Raw genomic sequence first — 9,309 nt, 5'->3', positions numbered from 1 at the left:
TCCTTCCATACGAGTAATGTATTTTTTACTCATATAACCATGTTAATATCTTTCACTGCTATGCTATCTTAATATGTTAATATGTTGGCTTAGGTTTTTTCATGTGAGAGATGATATATGTCCCACATAAGGCTGTAATCTTAACAGTGACAAAGCTGTTGATCTCAGTGGGATCCCTTTTCCCATCTGTATTTCAATTGGGGGGGTGGTGACGGCGGCATGTGAAACAGTAGTCAGTGAAAGATGCTTTCTGCCAGTGTTCATGATATTCCATAAGATAGTGTCACAAAAGCCTTTCTCTGACTTGCAAAATAATTTTAGGAAGTTTGATTCCAGGATTTTCTTTTCTGCTTTTATGATTGAGTGTATGTAACAGGGTTGCAAGAGAAAACAGAGGATGATGTTTATAATCAAGTTTCCTGACTTGAGTAAGTTATAGAGATCTCAGGTTATTATAATTCTGTGGTACACAAGCCCCACTTTGAATGTGAATTCTTTATTAACTGATGTAAGCTATGTATAGTGGCCATGAAATTAATGTATGTCTGCCTTTCTCAGTACAGATGTGCCTTTCTTAGTAGTGGCCCAAACTTAGTTTTCCATCTGGATGCAGCTGACTCTGGTTTCATTGCTGCTGGATGTTCCTTATCGAACCAGTATTTCACCTGCCTAGGATACCCCTCTCAGAGATGTTCCTGAGCCACTCCATATATTCTTCATTTAGTTCATATATCATCACTCACTTTTTTAATGGGCCCTCCAGTGTGTCTTGGCCATGGGGTTGTTCTGCGAAACTCATTGCAGAACTGATGACAGTGAGAAAACAAGAGGGCCAACAGATGTAAACAACTTACTATAGCTACTACTAAGATAGATGTTCATTCCATTGCATTGCTCTATTCATCAGAGCTCTGTTGTACTCACTGGATGGATATTTAATGCAAATGGGACTGCATCTCTGAGCATAGTGAGAACAATTGTTTGCACATGACCACCACTCAGGTAGGACGCACATCAACTGAAGGCTCATGCCTTTTAAGAAACATGTTTTACTTTCTTTTAGGATTTTGGTGCTATATAATCATCACAAAGACAGAGTGTGTTTCTTTTCTACATTTTTCTGATTCCTCAAAGAGCACAATGATACAGAATTAGTTGTATTGTGAGTTTTGGTTATTTTTTTATCTGCAGCTTTAATCATGTACAGATCACCGTATGAGTTCTAGGCTGGAATCTGTGACACCGTCCCTCCTTGTGTTTATCTAGTCTGAAAGAATCCTGTGTTCATTTATCCAGTCATACAACAACAAAGTAGTATCTACAGCATAACCATCAAAAGTATTTAGGCATAATTAAGACCATTCCAATTTGAACATTAAAAGTAAACACAGATTTGTGATGTCTAGAGGCATGTAATAAAAAATTCATTTACCTAGGATCGTGAAAATGTTGGAGAACCCATAAAACCAAATGCCTGAAAATGGCATTGCTTAAATGGAGTGATTTCAACCAGAATACTTTACAAAATAAGGACCAATACAGTAGCCTTAATTTTTTTTTATTATTATTAATACTATTTATAGCTTGGAATTATGGGATGCACTCCTGAAATCACTGAATTCAACTGGGAGACTTTTTAAAATCTTAGTACTTCAGAATGAAGTGCTGAATGCTCTGTGTTGAACAGACAAAAGTTTCTTACATTTATCACCTCTGATTTTGCATGTTTAGATCCAGTTCCATTAATGTGCATGAACACTCCATCACTGTATTGTAGATAAAGCACACCAGTAGCCTAAGCCATACACCAGTCGTAAAAATAAATCCTCAAGCAACATTATATAAGTTCCTTGTTGAGTGTATAATGGTATTTAGTAGACAGTAGGTTGCAGGTTGTTGATTGATACATTACTACAGAGCTGACGTAATTCCATTTTATCAGGAAAAAATTATCTCAGGTCTCAGTGTAGCACAAATTTATGCTTTGTTCCTCCTTCTCCTCTGTATTTTCCCTCTTCCCTTCTCTAGTCTGCTGTCTCAGTTCTTTGAGATTGCACTGCCAAAAATTGACAGGAATTGGCAAAGGTCATAGTCAGGAAAGTAGTAGCATATTGATACATACAATGATGACTGAGCTCATGGGGATGGGACAGGGATTTTTCTTAGGCATTGCATCACCAGTGCCTCTTATGAAGAAGGCTGAACAAAGAGCTAACCTTGCCTGCCTAGAGCACTGTAATGCATGAACAACAACTTTCACATCCCTCAAGTTAAATGGCCATTCATCCTTCAGATACTACCATTGAAAACAATTAAGGGAACATTAAGCCCAGGGACAGGAATCACACAGCCTTCCAAAATGTTTTTGAACTGTAGCTCCCAGCATTCCTCAGCATTGGCTGTGTAGGCTAGGGCTGCTGGGAGTTGCATTTAAACCAAAGATGGGTGGCCGCATGATTACCAACGCTGATTAAGGGAAAAGTGCAGAAGTATGTACAGTACACTTTTATTCAAAGGTCCCACTTCTTTAAAATAATTTGCCTTTAATAAATATCTTTGGCCCCATACAGACCGGCCAAAATAAAGCTGCTTCGGATCATTTTGCAGGTATGCTGTTTAAACATACACATTGTAAGAGGCCAGAAGTTGCGCCAATGCCACACTCCAGTCATTAGGACCCGAGCGTGGCTTTGGCACAGTTTCCAGTCTCTTAAGATGTGTGTGCCATTTAAAGAGCATACCTCCAAAGTGGCCCAAAGCAGCTTTATTTTGGCCTGTCTGTCCAGGCCCTTTGTTACCTTTTTCTTCTCACGGCATCTTAATTTTACTTAATAATTTGTCTTGACCCAATTATTCAACTCTGTAAATACCATCAGCCATAATTATGTGTAGTCTAGTCAGAAAAATGATTCCTTCATATTATTTTGTATGTATTGAAATCTTAGTTACACAAAGCTATAGATTTGTACGTTAATGTGCCGCACCTCATTCACAGCCTACTTTTTCATAGTATGATTCTGAAGTCTTATTAATATTAGTGACATCTGTGGTCATGTGCTGCTGTTTGTAACATGGCCAGAAGTTACATGTAGCTATGCATATTGTAGATACATAGAATAATTGTGGTACATCAGTGTGCAAATTCAACCTTAGTTGCTTTGCTCAGTTGTTGTCAACCCAATAGTTGTCTTGTTTTCTATTAAGGGTGGGCCTTCAAATTTAAACTGGGCGCTATTTAAATATGTATTATTCACATCACGTTATTCTGGTACATAAATATAGTTCAGTAGAAGTCAAGATTCTGGTAGTCGATGTAGTATATGTCATTTATACAGAGAAATGTTATCATGCTATTTGTTAGAACCAGCTTTGTTCTTTCTTTACATTAATTTGTAGATCGGTAACCGCTTTTGTAAACTGTTTGAAGATACACACATGTGCATGTGCACTTGCGTGTACACACATACACATATTAAGGTGACAAGCACGTTGTATGGTTATAGTGACTGTGTTCTGAAGTAAAGGTAGTACTGCATACATATGGGTCTGCCCAGAAAGTCTTATGATGGTTATGTATGGATGATAAGACATCTTTAGTGTTTAACAGAGCTCTAGTCATTTTTCAGTAAAAGAGCAATTATAGTTGAAGGAGTAACATGATACTGCCAGTTTGAAGACCACTTGGCCCAAAGCTCTGTCCTGTATTAGAGCTTTTTATACTAGAAGTCCCAGAATTCTGGCCCCCCTCCCAAAAAATCCATATGGTGTGGTAATTTTTCCAAGCATTCATCTTAAAAGAAACTTTCTAAGATGCCATCCCCTGATGATTCAGACATGTAAATATCTCAGGAGCAAGTGTACCTCTGGCCATTTCACCATTTCTGTCCATTGAATGGCAATTATAATAAACACCTCCATGGATGCTAGTTGTTGTCCTATTCTGTATGAGCCCTGAGCTCACAGCATAGTACACCAGACTTGATAAATTCTGATTGAGATTCCACCTCAACATTAGGAAGAACTTCCTGAGAGGAAGAGCTGTTCGACAGTGGAACAGACTCCCTCGAAGTGTGATAGTCTCTTTTGGAAATCTTTAAATGGAGGCTGGATGGCCATCTCTTGGGGTACTTTGATTGTGTATTCCTGCATGGCAGGAGGTTGGACTGGATGGGCCTTGGGTCCCTTCCAGTTCTATGATTTTATACAATAACCTTTGTTCCAGGTAACATACATACATACATACATACATATATAAAGATGGCTCTATAAAACCTGGTTGCGTTCAGGGGAACGACAGAAGCTAATCCAGTGGAATGCCAAGCCTGAGATCTCATATCCCCCACCAGGGTCTGACAAAGTCCTGTCTATAATGGAATTACATGATATTTACAAGTATGGAATGGCTTCAAATTGCACCTTCACAATTGAGGAACCTCCTGAACAGGAAACCTTTGGATAAGGCAGTGGCCTGATTCAGATTCCAAAGGGACTGAGGTGTCACTCCTAGTTTCATGACTTGGTAACGTTAGTTCTGCTTTTTGGAAGGATTCTTGGGAAATTCCACTCCGAATCTAGTCCTAGCAGATTCAAGGCTGTAAAACCATTTTGGCAGATGGACCTGTCTGCCACTGGCTTGGATAAAAAAACCACAAATCCTCTTTGCAAAAGGGTACCTATCTGTCCTGTGCTTCTAATAGTACTAAAGATGTTGTGGAACGTTTAAAAAACAGAACGATTTTTATAATGGCCTAAGCCATATTTTTATTATTACTCAATTCAGCCCTGATATTTACTTGTAAGATATCAAGTGACATCTGTGTCGACTATCTACCCCTTTTTGCTTGCTGCCATCGCACATTGTTTCACTCCCATCTTCAAAAACATGCACTTTTTTTTAAACTGTGTTTTATGATTGCAGAAGGTAGTTATACTTTTTCATATTCTGATGTGAATAGCAACAGCACATCTCAAAAATGTGATACAATTCACTAGAAATAATCAGGAATACAAATGAAATAAACTAGGTGGTCAGAGTAAGTATCTACAGTACTCTTCTCTATAGATCTCTGCACCAGCTTGTTTCATTCTTTACTCCAGAGATTTAACCCAACTACAACAAAGGCAATATACATTTTGTCCAAATATATATCTACCCTTCAATTTTGGAAGGTGGACTTGTTTACAGATTGTATGTGTTTGCTACAAGACAGATTTTACTGCCAAAATGAGCAGCCATGATACTAGTGCTAAATACTGGGTGGGAGGACATTTTTAAAAATCCCACTGCCATGTCATGCCTATTAGAAAAATATGAAACACTGAAAACACTGTATTAGAATGAAATATCAGAGCTAGTGTGGCATAGTGGTTTGAGTATTGGACTATGACTCCCAAGACCAGGGTCCGATTCCCAGCTTGACCATGAAACCCACTGGATGACCTTGGTCAAATCACACTGTCTCAGATTTGGGAAGGCAATGGCAAACTCTTCTGCACCAATTTTGCCAAGAAAACTCCTTACGGTTGCCATAAGTGGGAAATGACGTTGAAGGCACACAACACCAATCTCAGACATGTTAATATATTGCTAACTGGCCTTTGATTTCTCAGCATGTTTTAAGTATTGGTATTAGAAACTGGTATTAGGAATTTCAGATCTTGTAGAATATTGAAGGCCCTCGAGTATTTGGTGCAGAAATGCAATCCTTGACCAAACCCTGCCAAGCATGCTTTATCCTACAAAATAGCTACAAGAATTTTACAAACAGATACTTTGCCTGATTTTACATTCTTTCACCAGCTTTCATATATCGAAGTGCAATTTTGGGGGGGGGGGATAATAAGAAATACATCTTGGAGAGTTCAAACAGCTTCTACTTCCTATTCGTAACAATTTTAAAACATAGGCAGGACTCCTGTATCACCTGGAGTCACACACCCATGACTGTTACATCCACATCCTTAGTTTAGGGGTGACATAAGGACCATGAAAATCCATCTCCACTTACCGCTGTTATCGTTGGAGGTCTTCCTAACCACCTGCTCACACGAGTTATCTTCAAAATGGGGAACTGTGACAGGGACCCTGTTTTGCCTTTCATAATGGGGATTCCTCATAGGATGTGATGGAAATGGCAGACAACAGCTTCTCTAGCAACAGGGAGACAGACCCATGTTGTTCACACCAACTGCTGCCTGTTAAGTGCAGATGGAGGGGGAGGGTTGTGCTGGAATTGATATATTTACACATATATAAAGACTACAGGATTCCAGCTAGAATTAGAGTATTTTTTAATTGTCTGGAAAAACTATGATTTTAAGTGCAATATATCCTAACATGGACATAATAGCTAAGATCTTGTGTTGAGACCCAGTTCACATAGCTACAATGCACCATTCCCCTTCTTGGCAATGTGAGGAAGAGGGACAAAAGGCAGGAAAAGACAGGCAATGCAATTTCAAATCGTTTAGCAGCAGCAAAGTAACTTCTTTTGAGATCCAGGTAAACCGTCGGGTGCAAAGCTTGCTGCCCTTCCCTAGGCAACTGAATTTCTCAAGAAGACTCTGTACTGTTACAACTGGGAAAGCGTTCAGGTGCTGTATAGGTAAACCGGTCAACTGCAGTCCATATGTTGGAGGTAGACACTTCAAAGGCAGCATCTGCACTTCAGAAATAATCCAGTTTGAGACTGCTTTAACTGCCCTGGCTTAGGGCTAGGGAATTCTGGGAACTGTACTTCCTCTGTCAGAGAGCTCTAGTTCCACAACAAACTACAGTTCCCATAATTTCATAGCATAGTGCTATGGCAGTTGAAGTGGTGTCAAACTGGATTATTTCTGCAGTGTGGATGCAGCCCAATACATCCCAGTTGATTAGCTGCTTCTTGTTAAAGGTACCACTATAGCCAAAATCACCTTGCAAACAGCACATTAATCTCCAGTCAATGGAATATAGCATCGTAACAGTGTAGTTATGTGCCCCTATATAACATTTAGCATATAAGAACAACAACAACAAAAATTGTGACAGAACCTTACTTACCTAAAGCACTGAGGGTGAGTTACATTACTTGAACTGATAAATACACCAGGGACAAAAATGAAAGACTAGTGTGTGAAGTTGAAGGCTTTCACAGTCGGCATCTATAGTTGTTTGTGTGTTTTTCGGGCTATGTGGCCATGTTCTAGAAGAGTTTATTCCTGACGTTCCAACAGCATCTGTGGCTGGCATCTTTCTCTGAAGATGCCAGCCACAGATGCTGGTGAAAGGTCGGGAATAATCTCTTCTAGAACATGGCCACATAGCTTGAAAAACCACAAAAAACGAGACTAGTCGTTTAATACTGAAAGACACTTTCAGCCAGTTTTGTTCTAAAAGTAAGTGACTCTACCTTTGACCCCAGCTCCTTAAGACAAAGAATAAGGACTCTCCTTTTCTGATACTGTCCTTTGGAGGTCTGCCAGTTGAGCCAAGGTATAATCAACATGTTTTGTGGCTGTATCTACTAGATAACATACTTCCTGACACACAAAGAATAAACATGAAAGACAAACTTAAATACTACTTTAAGACATTGTTTACAACCCCGACAACTGATAAGACATAGAAACTTCACCTGCCAGGCTAGGAGTTAATAACCTTTGTCCTAGAAACAAAAGTATTCTTTTGGTATGAAAAAGAGAATTCTTTGAAAAACAGAAAATGAATAGTAAGGTGCCTTAAATGTCAAGTTTAAGATGCATCTGTACTTTTAAGAACTGTTCTTTTAATATTGTGAGCCGCTCTGGGTCACGGTTTTAGGAAAAGAGTGGGATGCAAATCATCATCATCATAACCACTGCAGGGGGAAAAATGCAATGGGGTTCTGGGATTTGTAGTTTTGTGAGATAGTTAAGTTTCTCTGTCAGGGACCTCTGGTGCCCAGAAAACTACAAATCCCATGATTCCACAGCATTCAGCCATGGCAGTTCAAGCAGTGTCAAACTGCATTATTTCTACAGATGTAGTCTTAGACGCTTAATGAGAGGCTTTCAAAAGATAGTTCAGCCTATATGTTTGTGTGTACTCTGTACGAATAAATTTATGCTTTGGTTTTTAAGCACCATATGTCACTAAATAGGCAAGCAGATGGATATTATGATCTGAATTTGTAAGAGGTATTTAAACAGGACAGTTTCTTCTTTACTTATTTCCAAGTTGCTTTGCCAGAAATACTGCTACTCTGCAAAAATGAGAAATCGTATCATCTCAGCAAGTGAGTTTGAAAATTATAGTTATAGTTCTGAACAGAATACTGTATCTATGGCCTGTTAGAGACTGCCAAAATAAAGCTGCTTCGGGTCTCTTTGGAGGTATGCTGTTTAAATGATGCATGCATCCTAAGAATCCAGAAGCTGCACCAAAGCTGCACTCCGGTGCTTAGGAATAGAGTGTGGCTTTGGCGCGACCTCCGGACTCTTAAGACCCATGCATCATTTAAATAGCATATCTCCAAAGATACCCGAAGCAGCTTTATTTTGGCAGTATGTAACAGGCCTATGATTCACCTTCACATGGAACAGTTTTAAGATCTACAATACCTACGTTACATACCCACTAAAGGTTTGCATCTGCAGTATATTCATCACCAACTTCGTATGTACAGAGATCTCTCTGCATACTGATTCTACAGACTAACACAGCTATATCTTTGAATTCTACCACCTGTTCCATAGTTTTGGGAAAAACCTGACTGAAATAATATTCAATTAAAACAGACCAATTAAAATTAAATAACAAAATCATAGCTCAGATACAAGTGGATCTCATCACGGAAGGGATTTCAGAGGGTTCGGATCTTGTCAGTGTCCACAAACATTCCTATAGAAAGAATAAACCTCCAGAACCTCCAGTGCAGAAGGTAGGAAACTGTGAAGTTCAGATGGGTGAAGGACCTCTTGAAGATAAACCGAGACCTGTCTATTGAAGTGACAATAGCCTATATGTACTATAAAAACAACTGAGCACCACTTACCTGTGTATCTCTGTGGTGAACATAATCTTTTAAAAAACGTCTTCAAATGTTAAGAGTTTTATCAATACACAGTACAAATTTCCAATGGAAAATAATGAAAACTGGAATCTATTAAGCAGCCATCATTAAAGCAAAATACATAAATATATAAATACAAAATGAATAAATACCAGCCTTTGTCCTATTTTGAGCAGATCCACAGAAATTAATAGCACTTTACCCTGTCACATCGATTTCAATAGGTCTGCTCTAAATATGACTAAAGCTGGATCCATCCCACTGATTCATGGGTGAA

The sequence above is a fragment of the Sceloporus undulatus genome, chromosome 6 (assembly GCF_019175285.1).
Source record: "Sceloporus undulatus isolate JIND9_A2432 ecotype Alabama chromosome 6, SceUnd_v1.1, whole genome shotgun sequence".
NCBI lineage: Eukaryota > Metazoa > Chordata > Lepidosauria > Squamata > Phrynosomatidae > Sceloporus > Sceloporus undulatus.
Note: the sequence above shows the minus strand (reverse complement) of the source record.